The sequence below is a fragment of the Sus scrofa genome, chromosome 8 (genome assembly GCF_000003025.6).
Source record: "Sus scrofa isolate TJ Tabasco breed Duroc chromosome 8, Sscrofa11.1, whole genome shotgun sequence".
In the NCBI taxonomy this organism is placed as follows: domain Eukaryota; kingdom Metazoa; phylum Chordata; class Mammalia; order Artiodactyla; family Suidae; genus Sus; species Sus scrofa.
In genome coordinates, this window is record NC_010450.4 from 123199069 (window position 1) to 123223322 (window position 24254).

At 35.2% G+C, this 24254-nt stretch overlaps 1 long non-coding RNA gene across 1 annotated transcript in view; it reads left to right on the forward strand.

The window, feature by feature from the left end:
• LOC110262188 overlaps window positions 6327-24254 on the forward strand; it is a 493294-nt gene continuing 475366 nt past the window's right edge. Inside the window, exon 1 of the long non-coding RNA XR_002346864.1 lies at window positions 6327-6587. This is a non-coding gene — a long non-coding RNA (uncharacterized LOC110262188). The remainder of the gene's footprint in view (window positions 6588-24254) is intronic.

Sequence of the window (24254 nt, forward strand, 5' to 3'; positions counted from 1 at the left end):
TCCCTAGGTGGCAGCCATAATTTTTGGATCACCGGATGATGTAAAATCTCCCTTCCAGAGGTTATGGGTGCGCTGAAGCTGTGCAAAGTTGGTACCCACAAATTTCTGTCCCTGGAGAGTGTTTCATCAGGCTCAAAAATATGTGTGAAAAATTAGATGCCTGCCCCTCAGGCCAGTGATTTAATATAAGCAGGTGAGCCTCCTTTACTTTATTTTATTCTTATTTTTTTCCTTTTTAAGGTCCCACCTATGGCATATGGAAATTCCTAGGCTAGGGGTCACATCAGAGCTGCAGCTGCTGGGCTATGCCACAGCAATGCCGGATCCAAGCCACATCTGCAACCTACATCACAGCTCATGGCAACACTGGATCCTTAACTGAATGAGTGAGGCAGAGACTGAACCCACATCCTCATGGATAGTAGTTGGTTTCATAACCCACTGAGTCCAATGGGAACTTCCATCCTTCACTTTAAGTCTGAGCACAGTTGGGTGCTGCAAAGTGGGTGCGTCTACATGAAAATCCTTTAATAGCATTTTCTGAGATTGCTTCAGTCTTACGGGTCTTAGGTCTCAAGCCCTGTTGATTTTTACAGTTAGATGCTTCGAGGCTCTTGCTTCTCTCAAGTGTGTGTCTTAAAAGTTGGGATACCTTATGTGAGCTTTGCGCCTTTCACTCCTTTGGGAGAAGCTCCAGGTTATGAGTTCCCTCCAGTTGTGAGTCACTGTGCCAGGAACAGGGTTTATGGTGAGATTGTGGCCCAGACTCTCCTACCTGCTTCAATGTGTTTTTCTTCTTGTTTGCTTGTGTGTAGTTGTCATTCAGCCAGACTTTAGGCTTTTTTAAGAGAAAAGTGTTCCATATGTAGCTGTAGACTCAGTGTGTGCATGGGAAGAGGTGAGTTCTGAATCAATCTATATCACTACTAAAGCTGGAATCCCCCAAATCAAGTTTTAAAATTGCATGCATAAGGGCATACATGAAAGCAAAAGTGAATACTCTCAAATTGATATTTTGAAACATATATACCATCTAAATAGGGGAAGAGGAAAAGGAGGTGTAGGCAACTTTGGGTAGAGGGAATGATTTTAGGAAAGATGTATGGGCCCTTAGAAGAATACATGGCAGTTATGATAGTTGTGACAAAGTTGAGCATGATGTGGGCTTCTAGTGTCCTCTTCTGTGATAAGAGTCAACCTTCCCTTGTTTAGGGAACGCCTGAGGAGGCTGTCGAAGACAGTTGAGTTCATTTTGGAGCATCTGACTTTAGGCAGTTAAGAGGAATTCAGAGAAAGTCTCTTCCTACTGTTTTCCCAAGTGTCTTCAAGCTAAAAAAAAATCAATATACCAAGGTCACATATTTGTGGTAACATGCCCTAAACTCTTTCAAAACAAATAGAAGCATCTTTTTCTTATCTAGCATGTATATAGAATGGAATGTTCTGATAAGTCAATTTCATTTTGGAAAGGTTTAACCTTTTTTTTTTTTTTTTTCCTAAGGGCTGCACCTAAGTTCCAGGCTAGGGGTCGAATCAGAGCTGCAATTGTCACCCTATGCCACAGCCACAGACTTTTAAAAATCTTAAAAATAAACAATTCTATATTAAATGTAATTATATCAGTGCTACATTTTAATTCTTTGGAAATAATGTTAAGTGTATTTGTGTATATACACATAAAAGTTAAACCTCTCTAGAGTTCCTGTTGTGGCTCAGCAGTAGCAAACCTAATATCCCTGAGGACGTGGGTTCAATCCCTGGCCTCGCTCTGTGGGTTAAGGATCTGGCATTGCCATGAGCTGTGGTTTAGGTAGCAGATGAGCCCAGATCCCATATTGCTGTGGCTATGGGGTAGGATGGCAGCTGTAGCTCCAATTCAGCCCCTAGCCTGGGAACTTCCTTATGCCTCAGATGAGTCCCTAAAAAGACAAAAGAGAAATCAAGGATAAACTCTTAGAGTAGTGATTTCAAGCAACAGAAACGAGAATGCTTATATGCTCTTTTGCTTATGAATGATAAACTAGAGAAAGAGGGACTTCTCTGGAAGGTAGAGCAGCCCACCAATGTGATTTAATTAGATAGAAGAGGATCTTTACATAGCAAGCATTTCCAGGAGAGCTTGGAGAGTGACCATCTCAGTGAGTCAGTTTAACGCCCTTTCCAAGAAGAGGAGTTGCCACCTTGACACACATGACTTAGTGTTCCAGAAAGCACCCTGATGTAGAGAAGAGGTGGGAGCCTACCAGCAGAATAGGAAGCAATGTCCCCATCCACTGAGCTAGCATTATGGAAGGCAGCCAAGGGGAAGAGACATCACCCAAATGCACTGACCAGAGGCACTACCTCTCTACAAACAGGTGCAGCCAGAGAGCCCTCAGGGTTACCTCAGGTCAGTCTTTTCATGGTATGACTTGAGACGGCAGAATCACCTAACCGTGCTCATCACCAGGATACGACTGCTGCCCGTTGTGCACCTCGGTGTTCCGTGAGAGGGCTGGAGGCAGGCACATGACAGTCTCACTCTAAGTCTTCCCTGGACAAAAGTCAGCTTCGTATTTTGTGTGCAACCACTTCTTTGTAAAAGTCCATCTAGAAACATTTCAAATGAAACAATTTGAATGCTTGTATTAAAGTAGAAGATGTGTGAAATTCGGCATACTTCTGAAAATTCAAGCACTCTTAACAGAATACCTGTGTGCTAATGCCTTTAGTAAAAACAAAATATCATAAAGCAAATCTCTTATGAATCTTAGAGCTCTATGTGCTCTCCAATTAAATATACAGTTATATGTGTATACATACATGTACCGATTATTTCTGTTACAGTCTTTAATATAGTATTATAATTATTGGCGTGGTTTTTTTTTGTCTCTTCAGTTTAAAGGTGGGCCCATGAATTATTTGTTGTGTTGCCCAGTGTAGCAAGGAGCACTAACTAATGTGTGGTTGAATGAATCCATTCAGTGGTGCCAAAGTATGTATGGATTGGTATTGATTGAATTACTACACACAGTAATCATAGCAAGATTAATATCTAGACAGGAGGTATTAGATTTTATAATATTTCACGGTATTTAAAGTAAGATATTTGCATTTTAACAATAACTTTCAATAAACTCAAGTTAGAATTAAAATAATAAATAGAAAAAAAAAATAATAAATAGGTTAAGGATCTAATCCTTCTTGCCTTTACCTGTGTTCAAAGTTAGAGGAACATTTTGAGAAAACCTTTAGGAAGAGGATAAATGAATTTAGATTTCGTGTCTAGAAATAGAATTTACTAGGGGCTAAATGAGTTCCTTTACTGGAGAACAACTAGAACATTCCTGACTCTTCTGGTCTACCTCACAACTTAAAAGTCCTAGAAAAACATCACAGCTTCCCAATTTATGTGTCATGTTTCAGTTAACCATCTGGAGTTCTCCAGTCAGCTAGCTAATGAAATTTTACTCCAATTGTGATGACAATAAAGAAATATCAGTAAGTTGTACTGATTTGGATCATTCAATACCCTGACTTGAAGCAAAGATGAAATTTTTAGCAAACCCTGACTCATTATCTCTGCAAGTTTAGGACTAAAGGGCAAGGTTATTAGTGGTGACTTCCAAAATAACTAAATATATGTTTCCTGGAAATGGTAAAAAATATCTTTTTCGTGAAGGAAATGCCACATCATTTACATATAGAGGCTCAGTCACAAAAGGGCCAGAATGATAATATAGGGCAAATGACTGTCCTGGCCTGATGATTTTCAGGAAGTTGATTAGCATTGCTAGGAATTCATTGTATTAAATTATTCTTTTATTATGTACAGATGAAACATTTTTAAAGTTACTTTTCTTTTGGAATATTTTAAACTTGAACTCTTCCTCATTTTATTCTGCTCAAGCCAAGGTCACAAAGGTAACTAGGGGAAAGGACTCTGTAAAGCTGTCTAGACAACATGAATTACTGGGGTGCTGCTCGGAAAAAAGAGCATTTCACTATTTTCATTTTGAAGCTTCTTATTTCCAAGAAAACTCCATAGATGAATGAGTAGTACATTAGAGTAGCAAGTTGAGTCAGATGCAAAGATTTTCAGACCTTCACCTAAAAGGAACCTGCTGTTCAAACTGTCTCTCCATGTGAATGTGTGAGCTAAAGTCAAAGATGATGTCCTTGAAAATTAGCTATTTGATTTTTCTGTTGCAACTTTTATAGTAAGTACACTTTAACATACATGGGTGTAAGTATATGACAGATACAAGATCATTCGTAAGGATGTCATGCAAAGCACCATTTTAATTAGGATTCTTTAGCAGGTGCTCATTGGATGTAACATTCGTTTTGCAGCATATCCATCGCCTAGCTTGTCTGTATTTAAAAATCACCAATAATGAAACAAATTTCTTTCGTCTTTCTGGGCACTGACTATGAAAAATGAGCAAACAAGTTGAAATGAATATAAATATTGGATGCCCAACTGTATTACTGTTTATTATTGTGTGGAGGCTGGGCATTGTGTTGATCTGGGTACATTCTATGACATCTGACAGAGCCGTTTCAGTTTCTTTCAAAATGATTAATAGGTCAAAGGTCTCAACCACAAACTAGTAATTTGTACAGGATCTAGGTCTCTCTATGTTACATTTTGTTTGCCTATATTAATCGCTCTTGCAAAAGGAAGGGAGGCAGGAAGGAAGAGGGAGGAAGGGAAAAAAGGAACGAAAAACTGAGGAAACTCACAAACTATAGAAGGAGTTCTAAATACTAAGGTTTTTTTCTCATTTTTTTTTTCTTTTTCTCCTTAGTAGCTTGTGAAGAGACATGTTTCCATCTGCTGTAGGGCTTTTGAGATGAAAACAAATTGGAAATAAGTTAATACTTTAAAATAATATCAGTATATAATAGTTCATTGTTTTTGTTTCAACTGACCTCTAAGAACTATTTACTTCTTCACAAGCCTCCACTAACTAGCCTTTCATGACTAGCAAATTGAATACAAAGTTCTCAGACTTGGCATTTGAGGTCCTCTATAATGTGAATCTCTGTAGGTATCTCCCACTGGTCACTTACATTCCAGCCTACACCGAGGGCCTAAGCCATTCTCAGAAACTATCCTGCCTATCTCTACTTCTCTTCCTCTCCCACATTATTCTTTACTATAAATGTGCCCTTACAGTATCACACATTTAATTTTTTCCTCTGTGGTAAATCTTCCCTAATTCTCCCAAGCTTCATTAGGGTAGGATTTTTTTGTTTGTTTGTTTTGCCTTGAGTAATATCTGGCACATAGTAGAAGCTCAAACAATGCTTGCTGAATGGATGAATCACTTATTTATTTTGTAGCTCCATCAGTGCCGCCTGACTTTGCACATAGTAGGTATTCAATAAATGCCTATTCAACTATAGTTTTCTTCCCTCCCTCCTTCTTTCTTCTTTCCTTCCTTCCTTCCTTTCTCTCTTTCTTTCTTTATTTCCTTTTTGAATAATAAAAGTACGAGTGTTAGTTGAGGTTCAGTTTTCAAATCTAATTTGCATATATTTCTTTGGAGCTGTAATTGTTTTGGAAGCAGTTCTCTCAAAGAGTGGGCATTAGGATTTAGACTCTCTCCAAGACAGAAGGGACCCCCCCCCACCTGCCCCAAGGTTTTTTGGCTTTATGTTAGCCCCACTCTGCAGGAACGACCCCTTATCTAAGTTTTTTTGTTTGTTTTTGTTTTAAGCAGAAAAAAGCCTCTGCTACCACTGACTTTCTTCCTTTTCTATCTGATTTAGTTAAATTAGTCTTAAGCCCTAGATTCTTTCACTTTAGGGGTTTTCTACTTGTGTTAGAAATTTTAAGGTTCTACAGGGATTACACAAGGTTACACAAAAATTTGTATCAACTATCACAAACATTTATAGTGTTCTAAGAACATCGAGGCAAGCTATAAAGGACTGTAGCAACATGGAGATAACACGTGGGTAAGCTAATTTTAGCTAATTTTTGTGTTATTTTTCCCTTTTCATAATTATTCATGTAATTTGAAGGTTTTAAAGAAGTATTATGAACAAGGATGTAAGTAACCACGCCCTGATTTTGTTTTGCTTTGATTTGAAACTCATGTTGTATAGGCTCATACATAGGTGGAAATACATAGTACTTCAATATGTCTATGCATTAGCAATTAATAGCAATGCAAGCTTATAAGCATCAGTTTAGGGCATGTTCTTCTCATTAATTCACCCAATTAATATAAAAAACAGTGTTTCTTAAGTACTTGCTAGTAGAACTCTAGGCCCTGGGGATATAGACATAAACAAAACTGACAGTCTTCTTTCTCTTGGAATTTGAATGCTAATGGAAGTCAGGACAGAAAATAAACAAGTAGAAAATGCATATATAATATTCTAGGTCATAATAAGTGTGTAGGAACAAAAATTTAACAGGATAAATGGTCTGAAAAAGCCTCTTTGATAAGAAGGTAATTGAACAGAGATCTGAGAAGACGGAAGTCCTTAGGATTTCTTCGGGTAAATTGTTCTGAAAAGTGCAAGCGTGAAAGCCCTGACAGGGAAGCCTGCTAATCACAGCGGAGCGAGGAGATCTGGATGGTCAGAGCCAGGTGAGCAAATAAAAAAACTGAAAGTAGGTGAGCTTAAAGATTATGGCAAGGAAACGTGGGAGATTGAAGAGCATTTTCTAGACTGGAAGAGCTATTAAAATGAAGAAATAGCTATTTCTCTAGGGGAAACCAGACTATTTTCAGTATGATGTAACCAAAACAAAAGTGAGTTCTAAGGCTAACACAGGAGCAGAAGATTTGATAGTAATCTAAAGCCAAATCTTTGCTTTTCTCAAAAGACTCAAGATTTTCTTTAAAATATATGTACCTTAAAATAGATGTACCTTACAATTATTGATATAGTCATTTTAACTTGGAGAACAACTGGGAATTTGGTAACTGTTCAGATGACAATAACTGAAAAGAAGACAAATTATATTCATGTGCTTGAGAAATAAATAATCAGAGCCACTTACTTTATTTTACTTCATAATGTTTTCCTTTGTTGTTAGTATAATAATATGCAACCATAATAATGAAAAGGAATACTAGAAAGACGTGGGAGGATATAGTAAATGTTGCCTGCTCTGATTTACAATGACATTGATTATTGCTTATTCCACCATGCAGTGAGCTGTCTTAAGGTCAATTTAATTAGCTATCTCATGATTCTGTAAACTACAGTACATGTATACAAGGCTGGCAACATGCCTAAAATTTGGTTTAGATATTTAATTTTCATGTCCACAATAAAGATAAAATAGATTTTTTTGTTTTTAAGAAAACATTGGCAAGATTTTTCAGCAAAGTAGATCTACTCACAAAGAACATCCAATGTTATAATCAACTCGTTGAAAATATATTCATGTCTGAGTCTAGATCTTATTATATATAAGGAAAATAAATAGAGAAATGACTTGGTGCATAAATGATGTGCTTAATCTATTTAATTATTTAGAGGAATAGCAATAATGTAATAATAATGTATTAACCTATTTAGTTAATTGAGTAATAATTCTGCAGAGTATTATATACATTACTAATTGAGCATATGGATAATAATATAACACTAGCTTTTAAAACTAGTTTAATACTTGAAACTATAATTATATTATTATGTTATTATTATATTATTATATCAAGTAATAAACAATATGTAATAAAATAAAAGGTATTCGAGGGATTAAACACTCCTCTCTCATTAAATGATAAAACACATAGAGAGAAAATTAGTAATGATACGGAAGACCCGAAAAACATGCTCAAATTGATCTGACCCTCCATTCAAGAACAGCAGAATACATATTTTCTCAAGTACATGTTAAACATTTAAATAGACTATTTTCTACAAACTACAACAAACTGAAAGCATATAATTATACCAACTTTTTTCTTGGCTCACAATAGAATTAAATTTAAAATCAACAGAGAAAGTACATAGAAAATCCAAATATGAAAATTAAACAGAATACTTCTCTATAACCGAGTCAAATAGGAAGTATTGATGGGAATTACCAAATATTTTGAACTAAATGGAATAGAAATTTCAACATATCAAAAGTTATGTGTTGTAGCTAAAGCAGTAATTAGAGGGACATTAAAAGTATTTTATAAAAAATACTTTTATATATATATATAAAATACTTTTGTTTGCAACTAGTTGCAAATCAGTAATTTAAATATCTTCTGTAGTATAGTGGAGTAGTACTCGTCATAAAAATAAATTATCTTGGCGTTCCGAGTGTGGGGTACCAGGTTATGTATCCTACTGCAGCGTCTTGGGTTTTGATCTCCAGCCAGGCACAGTGAGTTAAAGGATCTGACATTGCCATAACTGCAGCATAGGCCACAGCCGTGGCTCAGATTCAGTCCCTACCCTGGGAACTTCCATTTGCCTGGGTGCAACCATAAAAATACTATCTTTTAATATGCAATGCTATGTCTATCTATTTATACTATGTATAAATATATATATATATGTATATAATATCAAATGCATAATACAGGAAGAAAAAAGCCAGGTTCAAAATATTATATAATGTGTAATTCTATGTAAATTATATTCTCCAAAAACTAAAACATAGTGCGGAGAACAGATCAGTGGTGAATGGCCAGGGGTTAGATATATGTGAGGAGATACACATGTAGAGGGAGCAATATGTGGGAACTATGATGATTACTGATTGTGGTGATGGTTACACAGAATTAACACACACACACACATACAGTAAAATAGCACTCACATTTATAAGAAAAATTAAAATCATATACATGCACAGTACCAATGCTCTAGTTAAAAGTATTGTACCAATGTTAATTTCTTATTTTGATCATTATGCTACGGTTAAGGAAGATGTTAATATTAGGGGAAAAGAATGAAGGCAAAAGGAATTCTATTAATATTTTCAACTTTTCTGTTACTCTAAAGTTATTTCAAATTCAAAGTTTAGAAAGAATATTCATAGTAATGGGATATATACTGTCTTGAATAAAAAGAATCCATGATCCATAAAGATACTCAAAAAATGAAATATCGTGGGTAAGGGAACATTCTTAGGAAAACTTGAGAGCTGTAAGTGTCTAAGAAATGGTAAAATTATAAACTTCAGTTCCTGCTGTGGTGCAGCAGATTTGGTGGCATCTCTACGGCACTCTGTGGGTTTGATCCTCCACCCAGCGCAGTGTTGCTAAAGTGGTGGGAACTCCATGTGCCATGGGACGGGGAGAAAACAAAACAAAACAACAGCCACAAAAAACGGGGAGAAATTTCCATTTTACAGCTTCCAATGTAAACAATGCAGATAAGTATCATTAATGGATGCTAAAACATGAATTGACACCATCACAACTGGGGTTATTTATTAATTACAAAAGAAAACCTTTGCCTGTTCAATGGAAGGACTTGGTAGACACCAACATTACCTAATTCAGCATCTTGAATAACAGGATAAACTGATGTTACACGAACTCGATGTGATGTAATGGGAAGTGCCTTAGTACTGTTTGACTTTGCAGTATTCTTACCAGAAGTACTTAAGTTGAACCTATTTATGTGAAAATAATCAGAGAGGTATTCTGAAAAACAACTGATCTGGACTTTCAAAGTATCAATGATGTGAAAGACGACAAGAGGCTTGGGAACTATTCCTTAGGAAACTGACAAAGCCAAACAACAACATGCCATGCATGATTTGTTGTGGGATTCTAGATTTAAACAAAAAACAACAGAAGAATTTTAAGGAACTCTTGTTTTGATAATTAGGAAGTTTTGAGTATGAAATATATACCTGCAGCATATGGAGAGGTTCCCAAGCTAGGGGTGGAATTGGAGTCATAGCCACCGGTCATAGCCACAGCCACAGTAATGCCCCATCTGAGCTGCATCTGCAGTCTACACCACAGCTTGCAGCAACATCAGATCCTTTAACCCACTGAGAAAGGCCAGGGATCGGACCTGCCTCTCCATGGATACTAGTGAGATTCTTAACCCACTAAGCCACAATGGGGACTCCTGAAAGTTATCCTATCATTATAATTGATCATATTGGGTCAGTCTTTTATTTAATGGGTATGAGTGTGGTATTGAATCATATATAGGAGCATGTTTTAGTTTTTAGGAGAATATATGTTGTATTATTTAGGAGTAAGTGGAATGATGTCTACAGTCTAATTTCAAATGGTTAGAAATAAACAAACATGAAGAGCAGAGGGGAAAAAGAGAAAGACTGCATAGACTTATATCTGGTAAATTTAGCTGCGGTGTTTCCAGGTGTTCATTTTACTGCTTATTCAACCTTTTCATAGGTTTGAAATTAAAAGTTTGGGATAGGTTTTGAACTAGGCTATTGGAGCATCCTCAACTCTTGAATTCTTAACTGATTAGTAAAAAACTACATGAAGTAAAAATGAAATGAAAATAATCACATAAACCAAGAATGCCTATGCAGGGCTTGTACTTGTGGAATTAAATTGGGTCTACAAAAATGTCGTTAGCATTTTTATGCATTTATATACCAGGGGTTCTCTCCACATAACATCATCATTAATAGCTGCTTCTGTGAAGCAACACTAGGGTGTGGAAGATTAAGTCATCAAAAGACATGAGTCTGAGTTTACACTGGGAAATGTTTTATTGTCTGTGAGATAAAACCTTTTGGCTGTTGAAATAGAGAAGCCCTATTTTTATTTTTATTTATTTATTTATTTTGTCTTTTTTTTTGCTATTTCTTTGGGCCGCTCCCGCGGCATATGGAGGTTCCCAGGCTAGGGGTTGAATCAGAGCTGTAGCCTCCGGCCTACGCCAGAGCCACAGCAACGCGGGATCTGAGCCGCGTCTGCGACCTACACCACAGCTCAGGGCAACGCCGGATCGTTAACCCACTGAGCAAGGGCAGGGACCGAACCCGCAACCTCATGGTTCCTAGTCGGATTCGTTAACCACTGCGCCATGACGGGAACTCCAAGAAGCCCTATTTTTAGATCTTCATAATGCAACAGGATGCAGTTTTAAAAAGGTTATGAATTAGCTTTAAAACAAGAGTTTTTGAGTTTTCTCCAAGCTTATTAGCCGGTTGAGGATCCTGCATTGTCACTGCGTCACTGCTGTGGCTCTGGTTACAACTGTGGCTGTTTTGATCCTGGCCAGGAAACTTCCATCTGCCTCAGTCATGGCAAAAAAAAAAAAAAAAAGAAGTTGTGAACAGGGATTTTCAAAATTAAATATAATATATATTGTATTACATAACTACCTATACTTGATACTTAACATGTGTGTAGTATATTTTAGCTGATTGCTGTTAGATTTTTTTATTTACAAAGACAATTGGAAACTCACATTTTTCTTGAGATATTTTCCTATCAGTATGAAGCTAAGAGTATAATTTCAATGCAAAGTAAATTAGATCAAAACTGTTCAATAGTATATTGAGTAGTAAATTTAAAAGAGAATATGTTTTTTACTCAATTTTTTTTTCTCTTTGACATTTTTTCTTTTTATTTTCTTCTGTGCTTAACCCAAGTGAACAGTCAGCAAATAAAATTCCAGCTACCATGCATGTGTTTTATCTCTCTTAGCAAGAAATCTTAAAGTAAACCTTCAATTTTAGTTAATGTTTTCTCATCTCTTCAATGTTTTCCTCCTTTATGGTCACATATATATATATTTATATATCATATATGTAAAATACCTATATATTTTATCTTTTTATCTTCAGTTGATGCTATTTTCCTTTTTCATATACATATATATCTATTTTGCTAAACAATGCTGTGAAAGGAGAGAATATTATTGGTTATTTATATACAGTACATGATATGCTTTCTATTTTATGAATTCAAAACTATTTATAGGTCTTAACTTTAAAACAGTTCTTTAAGAAATAACTTCATTCATGGTGAGTAGAGGATATATTTTGGTTTGTATACTTTTCTGTAATTAGAAGTCAAAGGATAATTTTGAGAGAGACCTTTACAAAGGAGGAAAATATTTTATGAAAGTAAAATACTTTAAAAATTGTACATGGAGAAGAAAAAAGGCGCTGTAAAGGATAATTAAATCTTTTAATTTTGGCTGTTTATAATATTAGGACGTTAGATGATAATGCAGTGATATTTAACAATAAAGAAATGCTTTGAAGCTCTTTGTTTTTTCCAGCTTCTACACTTCCAACAGTTCTGTGTCTAAGATAGTTTTCAAAATAATTTATTAGAGCTTTCAACTTGCTTTTTAAGCTCCAATGAAATCTTTTGTACTTCTTTATATTTATCCCTCCATCTATAGCTACATCTCCGTTACTACAAATGACAAGCTTTATTATAGAAGATTGTTATCAGAGCATCACTTGTTACTGTATTTTCCACTAGACAAGCATACAACTTTGCATAGGGCAGAAACACAATATATGTTTTTTGAAGTAATAAACATTGACTCAAGTAATATTTAGATTTTATTACAATACATTACATGAAAACATATTTTAAAGAGCCCAAATTGAGTGAAATAAACTTGCTAAACTGTGTATTTAATCATAATCTCTGGAACTTCTTTTCTATATTCTTAGATATAGTAACAATATGTAAATGAGATTTGGAATATGAGGAACGAAAGCCTTTATATGCATGTATATTCTTGACATGTTTGTGCACTTAAGATGGGAACAGAAGAGGTAAGCATAAAAAGCTAGTAATAAGCAAATGGCCTAAGTGTTTCATTCAAGTACCACAGTGATTATAGATGATACAATCTTTTCTCAGGTTCCTAATATCTTTTTCTTTTGGAGAAAAGAATATTGCTTGTAGTCAGACCCTCGTTCACTAGAGAAACTTCAGATGACAGATGCCTTCTGATTACTTGCTAATATTTACCCACTATAATAAGATGGGAAAGCCGTTGCTTTATCTTGGGTCTCACAAGAGGGACTATATAAGATTTTTTTATGATGAGAAATTAGGGATGCTATGTGGTTAGTTTAAATCATATAAATTTTACTAAACATTTTGATAAACACTTGAATCTGTTGGTAGAAAAAAAGTAATAGAAAATTATAATTTAATTCCAGGATAAATAAAAAAGTCAATTTTATTATAAGAAATATGTCCAAGTCTCTTCTCCAAGAGACTTGTGGCTGCCTGATGGGAGGGGGAGGGAGTGGGAGGGATCGGGAGCTTAGGCTTATCAGACACAACCTAGAATAGATTTACAAGGAGATCCTGCTGAATAGCATTGAGAACTATGTCTAGATACTCATGTTGCAACAGAAGAAAGGGTGGGGGAAAAACTGTAATTGCAATATATACATGTAAGGATAACCTGACCCCCTTGCTGTACAGTGGGAAAATTAAAAAAACAAAAAAGAAAAAAAGAAATATGTCTAGTAAACAATAATGTCAATGTTTTGAAATAAGGCAAAAACCATGGAGGCAATAATTTTATGAATTAAATTTGTAAAATCCAAAATTATGGAATGTGTCTTTTGCTTTCCAGTACCACATTACTTAGTTTATTATCTTGTTTTTTTTTTCCCAAAAAATGCAAGTAGGAAAATGAAAGAATATTTGAAAAGTTACAATAATTTTATACATTTGAACATGATAAAGCACAACCACCACATTTTAATTTAAGTTTTCTGCCCCAACACATAAACACTATAGCACGCAAGTGCACTCCTAGATTCTCTTCTGGTTTCGGGAAAAAAAAAATTTTGGAGTTCCCACTGTGGTTCAGCAGATTACAAACCCAGCTAGTATCCATGAGGAACCGGGTTTGATCCCTGGCCTTGCTCAGAGGGTCAAGAATCCAGTGTTGCCTTGAGCTGTGGTGTAAGTCACAGATGCTGCTCAGATATGGCATTGCTCTGGCTGTGGCTACAGCTTTGATTCAACCTGGGGAAAAAAGCTTTGATTCTAGCCTGGGAACTTCTATATGCTGCAAGTGCAACCCTAAAAAGAAAAAAAAATTTTTTTAAAGCAGCAATTTACTTCCAGATAGCCAGCTATGTAGAAAAAAAAATCGTGGGTTCAAAAAACAAAAATGTAACATTTTTTAAATTGTTCTTAACATTTTAATTGTTCTTCATGTTCTCCTGGAAACAACCCTTGAGTGCTTATGTTAGACAATGTGGATGCAAAAATCAAATAAGAGAGGTATGTTGAAAAGCCTGGATCTAGTAGGAAGCCATCAGTAAATACCTTTATTTTGCCTCCCATCATTACTTCAAATTGTTACTTTCCCTTCTCAGTTTCTGTGTGATATTTGGAATAGATCTTTATCATTCACCCTGGGCATTGAATTTATCACTTTCTTTGAACAACTGAGAAGTACCTTCTGACCTAAATCAAAACAATATTTTTCATATCCATTTTGAAGCTTCTCTATCCTCAGCTAAGGTCTAACTCAGACTCAGTTATCTACCTTGGGAAAAGGGATCATTGTTGGATTACTTACCTCCTTACTTTACTTCCACCTGTAGTTCTAGAAAGCTGTTTCTGACTCCTCCAAGGTCGAATTAGACATGAATAGGGGAAAAAAAAAAAAAAAAAAAAAAAAAAAGACAAGTCTTTGTTGGCAAATGCTGCTGTAATTGAGCACCGAGTCCTTTTGTGTTCATGTATCAAATCTTTTTTTCCTTTGGGCATTCTAGACTATTCTTCCCACACACCCCATACAAAGATTTTGATTTTTGAAGGTGTCAATGCATTTGACATCTGCTGACTTCCCTTTAGCTTCTATTCATGTAGCAGACTCAATACTGCACCTTTCTGTTTGGCCTGGGACCTTCCGCATCCTCTGGGTAATTTCAAGATGGCTCTGTCTCTGCTGACCTTGGGGTTCCTATGGACTATGACCTGGTTTAAACTCATGAATAAATTCTTGTTGCTTCTTGTAGATTTCTATGGAAACTCATGATTTTGAATATAAAGTGAACTTTATTTATTCCTTCTCAAAATGTGTTTTATTTCATTTGCTTAATGCATAGGCTGCATCTTCTAAGGCCATTTTGATAAACACGATGTAACTTGCTCCGAATAATAAGGGGAAAAATTCAGTCTTTAACTATTACGTGTAATCATAGTTTTAGGTCTTTCATAGATACTTCACTGGATGCTCTTTTTTATTACTAAACTTCTGAAAGTTTTTCTCAAGCATGAGCCTTGAATTTCGTTAAATATTCTTTCTGTATTGAGATGATTTTTGTATTTTCTCCCAAATTCTGTTAATATGATGATTTTATTCACAAGATAAACCAAAGATGTTCAAACTATATTATCCTTTTTATACAAGTTTGATTCTCTTTACAAAAAAAAAATAAATGTTTTTTAAGTAAGAGATATTTATCTATATTTTTCCTGGAAAAGTTTTGCCTGGTTTTGATAATTATTACACCATAGAATGTTTCCTCTCTTTCCAATTTCTGAAAAGTTTATAGAGGTATCAAATTATTTCTTTTTTAGATGTCAAATAGAATATACCAATGGAAGCATTTGCTTCTGGAGTTCCCTTTGTGGGAAAGTTTTAACTACCAACTGAAATACTCTGAAAGAGCTAGTGCTTTTAAAGTTTTCTGGTTTTATTAGTCCATTTAGATCATTTACGTCTTCCTAGAATTTATTTATTTCAGCTCAGTGTCAAATTTATTGGCATAATGTTGTTTATTACATTTACCTTTAACCCATGGATTCAAAGTATGTCTCTTCTTTCATTTCTAATAATGTGTTTCTAGACTGTTTTTTCTTTATTAGTGGAGCTGTAAATCTGTCAACTTGATTGGATCTTTTAAAAATCCTTCTTTTCATTTATTTTGAGTTTAATTTGTTCCCTTTGTCTGGTTTCTTAAGACAAAATAGGTCAGTAATCCACAAACTATGGACTGCAGGCCAAATTCAGTTTACCACCCATTTTTGTAGAGCCTGAAATCTGAGTGATTTTTATGTTTTTTAATATTCAAAACATAAAAATAGTATTTTGTGCATGCAAACATTTTATGAAATTCAAATTACACGTTTTATAAATAAAGGTTTTGGAGTAATGTGGCTCAGTGGGTTAAGGATCCAATGTTGTCACTGCAGTGGTGCAAGTTTGATCCCTGGCCCAGAAACTTCTACATACAATAGATATGGCATAAATGAATGAATGAATGAATAAATAAATATATATATATATTAAATGCAGTCCTACACATCCATTTATGAATTATCTGTGGTTTTTTTCACACTACAATGGCAGAGATGTTCGTGGCAACAGTAGAATACAAACCCTATTATTTCCTATCTGGCTCTTTACAAAAAAATTGCAAACCCTTGTTTTAGAACAGGGATTTCAAATTTTTGTTAATTTGCTTCTGACATAAACACTCTAAGCTATAAATTTTCTTTTAAGAACCATTTATCCTGCATCACAGGTTTTTAAATGTTGTGTTTCCATTTTTATAAAATTCAAAATGCTTTCTGGTTTCCTTTTGCTTTATGCTTTGACCATGGTGTGTTTAGAAATGGTTTGTTTAGAGATTTTCAAGATACCTTCCAGTTATTGGTTACTAATTTATTACCACAGTGGTGAAAGAACATGCTCTGTATGATTTCTCTTCTTTTAAATTTCATGAGACTTACTTTTTGGCATATCGCATGGCCTATTTTGTCACATGTTTCATGTACACTTGAAAAGTATGTGTATTTTGCTATTGTAGTTGCAATGTCCTATAAATGTCAGTTAGGTCCATTTGATATTGTTAGTTTTTTCTAATTTATGGATTATACATTTTTCATTTCTTATAGATTATATACTTTTGCTTGCCTTTTCAATTATTGAGAGAAGGGTTTGGAAAACTCCAGCCATCATTCTTTTTGTCTGTATCTACCTTCATTACTGTTAGTTTCTGCTTCTTGTATTTTGTAGCTCTTTTATTGGTTGTGTATACATTAAGAACTATTAGGCCTCCCTGATTAATTTGCCTATTTGTCATTTTGAAATGCCTCTATTTCTCTGGTAATATTGCTTATTCTGTAGTAAATTTCCCTTCATTTTACTATAGCCTTTCCAGCTTTCTTGTGCTCAATGTTTACAGCATTTATATTTTTCCATTATCTTGCTTATGTTATATCTCTTTATGTATATTTAAAGTGTGTTTCTTATAGTCAACCTTAAAATCTCTGCTGTTTTATTGAACATGGTTGGACTTTATATTTAGTGTAAATATCAGTATGATAACATTTACAGCAACCTGTTTTATATTTGTTGCATCTCTTTCTTACTCCTTTTATCTTCTCTTCCTGCCTTTCATTTTGAATGTTTTAAAAAATGTCTCCATTGTCCACTAATTAGTTATAACTCTGCTGGTTTGAATGCTTGTTTTAAAATTTAAAATATGCATAATATATACACCTTATGACAATCTCTTGATATAATACAACCTTAATATATTACATACATGATACATCCTTAAAATAATCCATCCATTTCCTATCACCCTTCATACTATTTTTTCTATGTAATTCATTTCTACATGTGCCATAAACTTCACAATATATCATTTGGGGTTCAAAAAGTCAATTAGCATCAAAATAATATTTTATATTTACCCATGTATTTATAATTTCTGGTGTTTTATTACTTTAGGGATATCCAAGATTCCATGTGGTATATTTTTTTCAGGCAGAATTTCTTTTAATAGTTTTCTTAGTTTTGTTCAGCTTATAATGAATTCGCTTGCCTCACTTCTGGAAAAGTTTTTACTCTAATTTTTGAGGAATGATTTTGCTGGATATGGAATTTTATATTTACAGCCTTTCTTCTTTTGTCATATGAACTGTTTTCCATTATGCCCTGGCTTTCACTATTTATTATAAGAAGTCCCAGTCATTCTTATTTTGTTTCTCTCTACATAATGTGTTTGTTTTCCATGCCATTGTTTTTTTGTAAATCTAGTTATAACATGCCTTAATGTGGTAAGTGTGTATGTTTTCCATTTGCAGTTCATTATTTTTTTATAAATCTCATTATAATATGCCTTGATGTGGTATGTTTATATGTTTCTCAATTTCAGTTCATTGAGCTTTTAAGATTGGTAGGTTTATAGTTCTTTTTAAAATCAAATTTGAATGTTCTTCAGCCATTATTTCTTATAATATTTTTCTATACTCTCTTTTATGCTAGTACTCTAGTTACTGTTGGTTTTGAATAACAATGAGATAAGGGGCACTGAACCCCCTCCCCTAATACAGTTGAAGATCTGCTTATAATTTTTGGCTTCCAGAAAAACTAACTTCTAATAGCTTACTATTGACTGGAAGCCTTACCAATAACACAGACAATTAACATATTGCCTAAGTTATATGAATTATGTCTTACAATAAAGTGAGAAAAAAGAGTGTTGTTAAGAAAATAAGGAAAATACATTTATAGCATGTACTCTACTTAGTGCTGTAATTCTATATTATCTCTTTACAAGTCAAATAATCTCTGTATCTACAACAATATTCTCTAGTATTCTCTAGTATGATACAGAACACTCTAGATATTATAGGCATTACTAACACTAGACATTTGCAATGAAAAGGGGCTGTGAAAAATTTTATATTTGTTTACTGGTATAATGGTTTGTGCATTGATAATGAAGAACCAGCAAAATGATTGCTGGTGACTGATTCTAATAGAATTGCCTCAAGGTAATCTAGTCTATACACTAATGAATGAATGAATTATAAAAATTGTATGCCATAAAGTATTACAATCAAATTCATAATGAAGTATTGGAAACACTGTTACATTAAAAAAAGGAGTTACCACTGTGACACAGTGGGTTAAGAATCCCACCGCAGTGGTTCAGGTTGCTGTGGAGGCATGGATTCAAGGCATGGGTTCGGAAACCCGAACCAGTGAGTTTAAAGATTAGGTTTTGCCACTGCCGCGATGGAAACCTCACCTGTAGCTCAGATTCAATCCCTGGCCTGGGAACTTCCATTCATTGTGGGTACAGCCATTAAAGACCAAACCAAACAAACACTTACCTGTGATGTTTGGACAATATATAGTCTTTCCAGGAGTTCCCATTGTGGCTCAGTGGGTTACAAACTTGACTGGTATCCATGAGGATGAAGGTTTGATTCTTGGCCTCACTCAGTGGGTTAAAAGATCCGGCGTTGTCGTGAGCTGCAGCTTGGATCCGAGTTGTTATTGTTGTGGCATAGTCCTGCAGTTGCAGCTCTGATTTGACTCCTAGCCTTGGAACTTCCATGTGCTGCAGGCAGCACTCCTAGCTCCCCCAAATATATATATAGTTTATCCAGTTGGGAGAGAGAGGCAACTTGTTTTGTAATGCAATCCTTTGGAAGCAAAGTTATAAAACAGTAAGAAAAGCAACACATTATTACTTTTCTATTCAACATTACTCAGCCCGTACCTATGTGAGAATACACTGTTCATTTCAATATGAGTCCTATTACACAATGAATATTTGTAATGACCATGCTAATGATGAAACTAAAACATCTCATACAGTTCTTGCCTTACAGTTATTAGATTTTCACATAATGGCACACACATTTACAACAATTAAGATATTACCTGTATTGTATGATAATTATTTACTATTCACCACCTGAAAGTGAATCATCATAAAGCTCTTCATCCTTTTCTTCACACTGAGTAGTCTGGGATGGAAGAGGAAGAAGAAGACTGGGTTGGTCTTGCTGCATCCAGGGTGGCAGAAGTGTAAGAGGTGAGGAGGTAGAAGATGAGGCAGGAGAGGCAGACAGATATGTAACTTGGTGGCGATACATCATAATTTCTGACATTTTGCTTTTTCATTTCTCTAAAATTGTTTCTATGTATCTCCAATTTTTCTTCCATCATTTGCTTTAGTTTCATTGCTCTGTCATAGGAGGGTCCATGTTGTAAAAGAAGTCAGAAGTAGGCTTGAATAATCAAACACGTCTGCCAGATTGTCTAAGGTCAGTTTGCTTTCTGCTACTGCTGCTTCTCTGTCTTCTTCCTTGTTGTCTGGTACTGGCTCAGAAGCACTCATATCCATTAAGATATCCTCTGCTAATTTCTCGAGCGTGGTGACGTCAGTTACCTCTTGAGGATTATATGTAGAACTCCTTCACCCCCACCTTTTTTTTTTTTTTTGTCCGAACCCACAGTCTCATAATTTCATGATTTTCTTGATTGGCTCTGTTGTACATCCTGGGAAGTCATACGTAATATCTGGACATTTTCTTTTCCAGCAGGAATTTATTATTTTGGACTTGATGGCTATCACAGCTTTTTAATAACAATGATAAAAAATTTCAGTGGTATAGTGCTTCCGGACTTTAATGGTATTCTCTCTGTTGGGACAGTCATCCATGGAGTATCATTGGTAAAGAGCCTTAAAAGTCTTTATGATCCCCTAACCTAGAGGATGCATTGGAATGTTTGTGTTTGGGAGCAAGAAGACACTTTGATGCCTTTGGTGTTAAACTTGTGGGGTTCTTGGTTGCCAGGGGCATCGTCCAATTTCAGAAACTTAAAAAGGCTGTCTTTTATTGGCAAGGTATTTATAACTTGGGACAAAGCATCAATGGAACCAATCTAGAAAAAGTGCTGTTGTTGTCCACTTCTTGTACAATAAACAAAAGACTGGTCGCTTGTTTTCACTTTTTTTTTTTTTTTTTTTTAAGGTTTGTGGTTAGCAGCTTTATAGATGATGCCAGTCTTGAAATGATTGCATTTGATTGCCTTTTATGCCTTAAATCCTGGTGTTACTTCATCTCCTTACTAATAAATATCCTCTGTGACTTTTTTTTTCCCCCAAAATAGGGCATTTCTGTCGGCATTAAAAATTCTATTGAGTTAAGGATCTGGCGTTGCCATGAGCTGTGGTGTAGCTTGCAGACTCGGCTCGGATCTGGTATTGCTGTGGCTGTGATGTAGGCCAGCCAGAAGCGACAGCTCCGATTCAGTGCCTAGCCTAGGAACCTCCATATGCCATGGGTGCAGCCCTAAAAAGACAAAATAAAATAAAATAAAGTAAATAAAATAAAGAAAAAAAGCCTATTCAGGGAGATACCCTTTCTCCTCAATGATTTTCTAAAAGGAATCTGGGAACTCTTCCCACCTCTTGGTCCATAGAAGCTGCTTCTCTGTTATCTTGACATTTTAAAGCCAGGCCTCTTTCTTAAATGATCACATGTTCCTTTATTGGCATTAATTTCTCAAATTTTGGATCCTTCATCTTCTATTTCTTTAAGTTGTCATATAATGACTTCACTTCTTCTCTTCACTTACCTTACAGTCTATAGGTATGCCTTTCTTATTAAAGCAACACTACATCTCCACAAAATGTGCATTTTCAAGACGAGTTTTAAAAGATATTTTTGTGCCTACTGGCATAGCTGCAGCTATAGCTTCACAAATTTCCTTTATTTTTTATATTTTATTTTTATTAGAGTAAAATAGTTCCTTTTCTTTTCATCACTGTGCTTGTGGCATATCAAAGTTCCCAGGCTGGGGGTTGAATTGGAGCTGTAGCTGTGGTCCACACCACAGACAGAGACACTGGATCCAAGTCTCATCTGTGACCTATACCACAGCGTGCAGCAGCACCAGATATTCAGCCCACTGATCAAAGCCAGGGATTGAACCTGCATCCTCACAGAGACTGTGTCAGGTCCTTAATCTGCTTAAGCCACAATGGGAACTCTTATGATTTCCATTTTTTTTTAATGTTGACCCTTATACTTGATTCATTTATCTTGAAATGGTGGGCAATGGTAGCTACTTGCCTCAGTCTGTGGTACATATCAGGCAATTCAGCTTGTTATTGTAGTGTTGTGACTTTCCTCTGCTTCTTGCGAACCCTTCCAGCATCACTAATGGCATTTCATAAGGGGCCCATGGTGTTACTCAAGGTTTATCATATTGCAATAAACAAAATACGAATACATGAGAACTCAGAGAGAACTTTCTATTGTGGTACACAATTTACTGGAGAGATGAACTGCTCACATTGAGATGCTTAGTGTTACGCAGTGTTTTAAGATGATACTCACAATGCTTGAGCTCACCACATAGCAACAGGCAGTCCATACAAAATTATTACAGTGGTACAGTATATACTAGAGTAAATTTTATGCAGCTATGAACAAGAATTTTGTTTCCATTTCTCTCCACTTTTTTTATTTTCTGTACCCGTGGCAAGTGGAAGTTCTTGGACCAGGATCAAATTTGAGCAGCAATTGTGACTGACACTACAGCTGTGGCAATTCCCATCTTTAACCCACTGTTTCCAGACCGGGGATTGAACCTGTGTCACTGAAGACACAACATTGGGTCCTTAACCTGCTGTGCAACAGTGGGAACGCCCCATTTCTCTCTGCTCTAAATGGCACCATGTAAGGCCTATAAGTGCATGCATAAATTTTGGTAAATGTTAACTTTTTATAATATATTTGTTTTATGGTGGTAAATGATAAAATAGACTAGTATACATATATTTTATGCATTCATGCATTATCTAAATTTTGCTTAATTATTAGATATTTCTAGGATATGTTGTCTGTATCTGTATTTTTTTTTAATTGTCACAAATATCAAAAATATTTTCCAAAATATTTCTTGGAAAAAATCCGTATATAAGTGGACCCATGCAGTTCAAGCTCATGTTGTTCAAAGGTCAACTGTATATCATTTTTACACTGCTTTGAATTATTCCATAGGCTCAGACTTCAATTCCTTTTTTTTTTTCTCTTTTTCTTCTTCACTTTGGGTAGACTGCATTGCTATGATTAAAAGTTCATTGATCCTTTTTTTCTCCCCCTGCAATGTCCTATCTACTCTTAATCCCATCCAATAAAATTTTGATTTTTAGATAGTCTAGTTTTTATATCTAGAACTTTTCTTTGGCTATTTTAAAAAATATGATATTACTACCTATCTATATTTTACTTTAAATACTTGTATGTAATTATAATAGCTGTTTTAGCATTTTTTAAAATAAATCCAATGTCTCTATCATTTCTAGGTCTGTTTTAAAGTAACTTTTATTCTGATTATTGTTACAGTTTTTGGCTTTTTGGTTTTGTATAGTAATTTTGATTGGATGTTGAACATTGCAATTATGTCAGACAGTGTTTGGTGTTTAAATTTTTTTGCCTTAAATTTTATTTTGGGGGGATAAATTTTATCCCAGTTTGTTTTTAAGCTCTGGTACAGCATGAGTATTCACAAAAGTATAAAAGTATATTCACTCCAAAGATCTCAACATTTACTAAGGCATAGTCTCTCTAGCATCACCACTGGTTACTGGAGATTCTCTGTTTTTGGTGGTTTGGAGCATGAATGTCTACCTGCCCTGTGTAAGCCCTCGGAATCCTTAAGCTTACAGATCCCTGGTCTTTCTTTGCCCTGCCTTTTAGAGTTTTATTCCATTCATGCACAGCCTAGTACTCATCAGAAACTCAATCTGGGAGTTGCCATCATGGCTCAGCAGAAACCAATCAGACTAGCATCTATAAGGACACAGGTTCCATCACTGGCCTCTCTCAGTGGGTTAAGGATCCAGCATTGCTGTGAGCTGAGGTGTAGGTCTCAGACAAGGCTCAGATCCCTTGTTGCGTGGCTATGGTGTAGGCTGGCAGCTATAGCTCTGATTCACCCCCTAGCCTGGGAACCTCCATATGCTGCAGGTGTAGCCCCAAATAAAGACAAAATCAAACAAAACAAAGAAACCAAGAATCTCTACACAGATTCCCAGAGTACTTTGTGAACAAGCTCCCTCCTCTCTAGAACTCTTAGACCTCTAATTGACACAGATTCCTCAAATATCTGATCTTCATACTCTCAATTCAGTCATATCAAAATGCTGAGGCCTTTTGGATTTCTCCTCTTGCATTAATGGTCTGTGAATTGTCTCCAGGCAAGGCAACGGGGAAAGGTATGTCTCATGGTGTGTGTCCCATCTTTCAGTGATCACAAATCTGTGTATTGTACAATGTCTAGAAATTGTTTCATGTTATTTGCGTAGTTTCTAGCTGTTTATGGTGGGAGATTATGCCCTTGATTTTTCTTCATAAATAGAAGCAGAAATTTGTATGTAAAATTGATATAAGAATCAATCCTAAAATTTAAAATTAATGCCTATATTAATGATAAAACCTATGTGATCTTAGTTCTAACAGTGAAGAGAAGTCTTGATATGATGTGAAAACATTGGCTTAACAGTCTCATACACTTGGATTTGGCTATTGGCTGTG